A 7,312-nucleotide genomic window follows, 5' to 3' on the forward strand; every position below is an offset into this window, starting at 1 on the left:
CCAGAGCAGCATGGAGCGTGCTGGCTGAATAGACTTGGTGCCACTGTGAGGGTGTTTCAGGCTGGGTCACGTTCAGGCTGCTTGTGGCTGGGTCACCAGCCTAATAGAAGCAGCGGGATAATTTTGTAGCGTGCGTGCGCCAGGCAGGACAGTTTCCTTCTGTTCGTCTGTCTTGTAGTGTTGCTTCTGCAGTGTCTTTTCTGTGCTTCTCGGGTCTTGATATCCTCCTGGCTTTTTAGATTGGACTGACTAGACAGGCGACTTGGTAGCTGTGCTGAAGGGCCTCAATGCTTGTTTTGTCATCATGACTCTGATCCGAGCACTTCTTGTCTTGCAGTCGCTGCTTGAAGTGCAGATCTGTTTGAGGTCTTGCGATCTCAAACCGAATATGATGCACATCTCTTTCCATCCTCACTCTTGCAGAAGACATCTGGGCCGCATCAGGAGCTCTTGCTTGGGAATTGATTTCCTAAGCGTCTTCTTAGGGGGTTTTCACTCCCCATCCCTCTGGTCTCTTGTCCTGAAGGCAGGCTTTTTAGGCCTCCATCATCCCAGTTCTGGCAGTTGCTTCCAGTCGCGTGTCGTGACATTCGAGTCTCTCGTTGGGTCTGGTGCAGAGCACCTGTTCTGACTTGCTGTTGCCGTAGGGTTTTCCTCTGGGGGTCACTTTTTCTTGTGCCTTGTGTTGTGTGTTTCGTTTGTAGTGTTTGTGGCGTGCCTGTGTGTGTGTACGTGTTTGGTCTGGAGCTGTCCTGCCTGGCAGTTAGTGATTAATGTGGCAGTGCATGGGTGTACTAATACATTGTCTGGACTATTTTGGCAAAGACATCCGGTCTGCCTCTGGGCACGTACTGAAGAGCAGCTGGCACAGTCATGTCTGGTGGTTGGCAGATGGGGATTTGGGAGAGTATATCTGCTTGTGAGCAGCTGTTTGCGTAGTGCTTGAACGGTGTGCTTGAGGAGGTCTGTCAAATCTTGAAAGCTTACAGATATGGGGTTTTGAATTTTTTATTTTTATTTCTTTCCTGTCACCAGTAGAGCGTAAGCCTTTGGAGGAACCTGTCACAGGAAAGAGCTCCTTCTGGAACTGTTCAGCACTCGGTAGGCAACTCGGTGACTGGCTTGATGTACTTCTGAGGTGCTGAGGCAAGGGGGCTGCTGTTTTGAAATGATAACGTTGTAAATGGGGTCCCTTTTGTTGTGGAGGGATGGGTGCTAATGCTGGAAGCTGAGCGATGAACAGATGTAGCAGGTACTTTAGGGGTGCAGTTGTCACTGCAGTTACCTAACTACACAAAGTACAGTAAAAATCCTGTTTATATTTCAGGGGTGTTGTAGCTGGCCTAAGAGAGCAGATGGAAGCATCTGCCTCGAGGGGAGGTGAGGGCGCAGAGGTAAGGGAGCAGGTGAGAGTAACTGTCGTAGCTGTGCTGTGGCTTTGGATGCTGCTTCAGCCTATGCTTTTCTTTTTGTTTCACAGGTGTCTTGCACAGGCTGAGTGGGGCCAAGCTGCACTCTGAAGAGCAGCACGAGAAGGGCGGGCTGGTTGTGAGCTGGATTGGAGCAGAACGGCCAAGTAGCACGAGGTGAGTGCGAAGGGTATCCATCTTGCTTTGCAGGTGCCATGGCAGGCTCTCCACAGAAGCGGTTGAGGATTTGAGAAGAGGCTGCAGATGATCAAGGAGCGACACGTGCAGGGATGGCTTGAAAAGGGTATGGCTGCTTTCTCTTCTGTTTATCAGGTGTCCCAGGCAACGTGAGCTGTGATGTTAGTGTTTAGTATCGGAACAAAGCAGGTGCTGATGATGGCCTTCTTTGGTAGGCAAAGAGGTGCTCGAAGCCCTGTCTTGTGTAGCCTGAGCACTCCTCGCTGAGTATGAAGCATGCTTTCCAGCAGTTCCCAAAACTGTGTTGAAGCTGAAATGCTGTTTCTGTGTTTGGGTTGGGGTTGTACCTTGGTGAGCGTAGGGATGGGTTTTAATTTGGTGCAGTGGAGGGCCTGGCCCCAGTGTCCTGTAGTGTGTTTTGACCCATCAGCATAGCCTTTTGGTTCTCGGGTAGCCTACTTAAGTAAGTGATTTTTCCTGTGAGTGGAATGCAATTGACTTTTCTTTTCGCGTGTAATCAGTTCTGCTCCAAATTTTTCTTTCTATGTAAATAAATGTTTGAGCTAATTCCAGATGGAAAAAGAAATCAGTTGCTTACTTAGTTGTAGTATCCTTTCAATATTCAAAGCTGCAGCAAAAGCATGGGGTTTTTTGTTTCTAGAAACACCCTAGCTCTCCTGTCTGCACTCTGCATGGTGTTGAGCTAAGCCATATAAATGAATAAAGAAACCACAACTACTGCTCCTTTCTGATTTTTTTTTTTGTACTTTCCCAGGTGATTAGCTTCAGGTTCCATGTGGGACCTAGTGGTAACTGAGTTGCAGGTATTCCATGACAGAGCTCATTCTGCCTGGGCTGCTTTTTGGGGTAAGCACTTTGTTTTTCCTTCAGTCAGTTGCAGGGTTCTTTAGGTGGGTCAGTCTATGGACTGATGCGTTTTCCAGTAGAAACCGGTACGCATATCTTTTTGAGTTAGTAACTGGTAGGATCTGTCACTGTAAAGCAATCTAGTAGTAGGTGCCTGTATTGCACGCAGCTCTTCCTCAGGTGAGTAGTTGTTATGGCAGTTTTACGGATGGTATGGTTATGTTACTTTGTTTGTTTGCTTTGTGGTTCTGGGTCTATTCTGATTTTTGCAGAATTACGGGGCTTTCTGTGAGCCTTTGCCTGTAGGTCAAATCTTATCAAAGTCAAAACCTTGCTGTTAAAGAGATGGAGCAGGGTTTAGTTGAAATGTATCATGGAAGCTCCCTGTGTGAGCGTGTATCTTAAAATGGCAGCAGTGGGCACGTAAGGGGTAGTCTGTTTCAGGTTTAGGGACAGTTTGTTATATTTCTGGAGCTTTTGCCTGTGTGTTTTCTGTCTGTCGAGTGTTTAGACCATAAAGCCTTCTAGGCTTTATGTCCTTGAATTTACGTATTAGAAGTACATTTATGAGGGGTTGCCAGGTACGTTGTTTTTGGGAAACCGTGGGGTATGGTTCCTTGACTGCATAAGTGCAGTACTGCCAAGAGAGTGAGCAGGGCCACCTTCTTCATCTCTGCAGAATAAGTCTGTTCGGGCACACTTCAGCGCGGCGCCTCCCAGGCACATTTCTCAGGTAAATGTAGTGAGCAGCTGAGGTAAAGGAGCTGGGAACAGAGAGGTATTTCACAGTAGATGTTGCATCAGTAGTAGTCAGCGTTGCGGAGGAGGAGGGTGTCAGGGCTGGCATGCTAGTGAATGCTGGTTCTCTGTTTTTGCAAGTGATGATGAACCTGTTTAATGTAATTCCACTTCAAAAAGTTCCAGTTACTGGCCTGGTTGTGTTGTTTTTTCAATATTAAAAGCTGCAGCAAAAGCATGGGGATTGTTGCTTCTAGAAACACCCCAGTTCTCTTGTCTGCTCTCTGCATGTTTTTCAAGTAAACCAGATCTTAAAAAAAAAAAACAAAAAAAAAACACACAAACACAAAAAACAAAGAAAATAATAAAAAACAGCTGCTGCTGCTGCTCCTGCTTTCTTTCTACTTCCTTGTGCTTTGCCCCTCCCCTTTTCCAGGTGATTGGGTTTGGGTGCTGGGCGGGGCCAAATGGTATATGAGCCCCAGGCATGGTATCAGAGAGCTCCTTCTGCCTGGGCTGCTCCTTGGGGTAAGTGCTTTGTTTTTCCTTCAGTCAGTTGCGGGGTTCTCTAGGCAGGCTGGAGTTTATAGATTTCTAGAATTTTTAAGTGCTTGGAATTCACTTAATAGAGGGATGTTTAATAGAGGTTTCTGGCTCACTGTTTTTTTGGGATGGTGGGATACTCTTCTGTTTTTGAGCTATATTTTAATCTCTAGATGTGTAAGCCCACTTTTGTAATTCTCCAGAGGACTAAAACCAGCTTGATTGCATGGTACCTGTGGCTTGACAGTGTAGATGCAGCATTGCCAAGAGACTGAGCAGGGTTGTATCAGAGTCACCTTTTTTTTTATCTGCAAAGGGTAAGTCTGTGATTACCTCTGCCGGGGCTGCTGTGTGTGCATGTCTTTTTGGCATTTGTGGAGCTCGTTTGTTTTTTTTTTTTTTTTGTGTGTGTGTGTATGTTCTAACTTCCTGTTTTTTTTTTTTTTTTTTGAGGGGTGAATAGTGTGTGTGCTGAGCGTGGTTGGCAGGAGGAGGTGGGGAGCTGCTCAGGACTGGTAGGTTTGGTTTCTCAGAGAGTGTGCAGCAGCCTTCCTGTGCGATGCGACTGATTGGTGGGTGGGAATGTTCCAGCTTGTGTGTGCTGGGCAATGTAGCTTGTGTAGTGTGTGTAGTGTGGTCCAGGCAGGGTTTGGAGTGGTGCTGTGAGCAAAGAATCTGATTTAGATCTGGTGAGCAGCAGAAGTACCGGAGCTGGGAAGAGAGAGGTATTGCAGCAGGTACGCTGTGGCTGTGAGGTGCCTCAGAGTGTGCTTTTTCCTTGTCTCTGCAGGTGCTTTGTGCAGTTGTGGAGAGGGAAGGGAAATCCTCCTGTGATGGAGCTCTGATGGAAGGTGAGTGTTGCCAGCCTGGTCATCCCTTATCCGAAGCAAAGGGAAGACGCTCAGGTAAAACTAAAGATGGGGTCCCTTTTGTTGTTGAGGAATGGGTGCTACTGCTGGCAGCTGAATGTTTATCTTCTGCCTGTGTTTTGCCTTTCATTAGGCTGAAATGAAGTGTGTAGTGCGCAGTGCAGGACGTCTCAACCCGAGCTGCCTCTGCAGTGACTCTGGTGCGTGATGAGCAGAGGTAGCTGTTATTTTTCGGGCACGGTTGTCACTGCAGTTATTTTCCTACATCCAATAGAGTAAAATTCCAGTTTGCCTTTTAGAGGTGCTATAAGTGGGTGAAGAGAACCGATGGAAGCATCTGCCATGTGGGGCAGGCAATCGGCTGAGGTACAGGAGGGGATGAGAGTATGTGATTTTTTTCCTGGGGGCGGAATGGAATTAATTTTGTTGGTGTATAATCTGTTCTGCTCCTAGATTTTTCTTTCAATGTGAATAAAAGTTTAAGCTAATTCCAGTTAAGAAAGTTCCAGTTACTTGCTGGGTCGTGTTGTCCTTTTAATATTCAAAGCTGCAGCAAAAGCATGGGGATTATTGCTTCTAGAAACACCCCAGGTCTCTTGTTTGCACTCTGCATGCTGTTGAGCTAAAGCAGACTAAAAAATTAATACAGGAAACACACACACACACACACACAAAAAAAAACAGTAACAAAAACAAACAACGCCATTGGCTGACTTGTTTTGAACGCAATGATCATTTAATCCCTTTGTTTTCCCAGGTGGTGTGGATGATACTGGTTGCACTGTTGGAGCTTGGATTTGGAGAGGAACAGGTGAGCAGAACCGTATGTTTCATCAGCAGTAGTCAGCATTGTGGAGAAGGTGGGCATCATGGCCGGTGTGCTAGTGAATGCTGGTACTCTCTTTTTTTGCAGCTGATGATGAGCCTGGCAATTGACTAAGATGACAATCGGTGCCTGTGCATTTCTTGGGGTGGAAGGAATTTACCATCCAACAACCTGAGAGCTAAGTTGGGGGGCACCTGGTAATTGCATATCTGGGGTGGCTAATGGGAGCTGGGAGCCAGAGCAGCATGGTGCCTGCTGGCTGAATAGACTTGGTGCCACTGTGAGGGTGTTTCAGGCTGGGTCAAGTTCAGGCTGCTTGTGGCTGGGTCACCAGGCTAATAGAAGCAGCGGGATTATTTTGAAGCGTGAGTGCGTGCGCCAGGCAGGACAGTTTCCTTCTGTTTGTCTGTCTTGTAGAGTTGCTTCTGCAGTGTCTGTTTTGTGCTTCTCGGGTCTTGATATCCTCCTAACTTTTTACACTGGACTGACCAGACAGGCGACTTGGTAGCAGTGCTGAAGGGCCTCAATGCTTGTTTTGTCATCATGACTCTGATCCGAGCGCTTCGTGTCTTGCAGACGCTGCTTAAAGAGCAGGCCTGTTTCAGGTCTTGTACATCATACTCGGTTTGAGATCGCATCTGTTTCCATCCTCACTCTTGCAGAAGTCGTCTGGGCTGCATCAGGAGCTCTTGCTTGGGAATTGATTTCCTAAGCGTCTTCTTAGGGGGTTTTCAGTCCCCATCCTTCTGGTCTCTTGTCTTGAAGGCAGGCTTTTTAGGCCTCCATCATCCCAGTTCTGGCAGTTGCTTCCAGTCGCGTGTCGTGACATTTGAGTCTCTCGTAGGGTCTGGTGCAGAGCACCTGTTCTGACTTGCTGTGTCCATAGGTCTTCCCTCTGGGGTTCACTTTTTCTTGCGCCTAGTGTTGTGTGTTTTGTTTGTGGTGTTTGTGGCGTGCCTGTGTGTGTATGTGTTTGGTCTGGAGCTGTCCTGCCTGGCAGTTAGTGATGACAGCTAACGTGGCAGGTCATGGGTGTGCTAATACATTGTCTGGACTGTGTTGGCGAAGACATCCGGTCTGCCTCTGGGCACGTACTGAAGGGCAGCTGGCACAGTCATCTATGTGGTGTTTGTCAGATGTGTGGGGGGGGAGAGTATATCTGCTTGTGAGCAGCTGTTTGCATAGTGCTTGAACAGTGTGCTTGAGGAGGTCTGCTGAATCTTGAAAGCTTACAGATATGGGGTTTTGAAATGTTTATTTTTATTTCTTTCCTGTCCCCATTAGAGGGTAAACCCTAGGAGGAACCTGTCACAGGAAAGAGCTCCTTCTGGAACTGTTCAGCACTCGGCAGGCAGCTCGGTGACTGGCTTGATGTACTTCTGAGGTGCTGAGGTATGGGGGCTTCTGTTTTGAAATGATAGTAATGTAAATGGGGTCCCTGTGTATTGTGGAGGGATGGGTGCTAATGCTGGCAGCTGAATGATTGATTCTCTTGTGACTGTTTTCATTTGTTAAAGCTGAAACACAGTGTACAACACGGGACTTGACCGTAGTTGCTTTTCGCAAGGTGAGCGATGGACAGATGTAGCAGGTACTTTAGGGGTGCAGTTGTCACTGCAGTTACCTAACTACACAAAGTACAGTAAAAATCCTGTTTATATTTCAGGGGTGTTGTAGCTGGCCTAAGAGAGCAGATGGAAGCATCTGCCTCGAGGGGAGGTGAGGGCGCAGAGGTAAGGGAGCAGGTGAGAGTAACTGTCGTAGCTGTGCTGTGTCTTTGGATGCTGCTTCAGCCTATGCTTTTCTTTTTGTTTCACAGGTGTCTTGCACAGGCTGAGTGGGGCCAAGCTGCACTCTGAAGA

The 7,312-nt window shown here is 47.4% G+C and overlaps 2 long non-coding RNA genes across 3 annotated transcripts in view; both read left to right on the forward strand.

Annotated features, from left to right (window-relative positions):
• LOC139998749 (uncharacterized) overlaps positions 1–6,998 on the forward strand; it is a 105,392-nt gene extending 98,394 nt beyond the window's left edge. The window contains exons 2-3 of one of the 2 annotated variants that reach the window (XR_011803621.1): positions 1,036–1,101; positions 6,968–6,996. This is a non-coding gene — a long non-coding RNA (uncharacterized lncRNA). Of the gene's footprint in view, positions 1–1,035; positions 1,102–6,967 lie in introns of both variants that reach the window. The other variant, XR_011803620.1, reaches the window with a different exon arrangement.
• Positions 1,385–6,756, forward strand: LOC119715206 (uncharacterized). Its single transcript, XR_011803619.1, has 6 exons — positions 1,385–1,713; positions 2,383–4,072; positions 4,546–4,606; positions 4,758–4,824; positions 5,382–5,435; positions 5,538–6,756. It is a non-coding gene; the product is annotated as an uncharacterized lncRNA (long non-coding RNA).
• Positions 6,999–7,312: the final 314 nt, after the last annotated feature.

The sequence above is a fragment of the Anas platyrhynchos genome, chromosome 15 (assembly GCF_047663525.1).
Source record: "Anas platyrhynchos isolate ZD024472 breed Pekin duck chromosome 15, IASCAAS_PekinDuck_T2T, whole genome shotgun sequence".
NCBI classification, from domain to species: domain Eukaryota; kingdom Metazoa; phylum Chordata; class Aves; order Anseriformes; family Anatidae; genus Anas; species Anas platyrhynchos.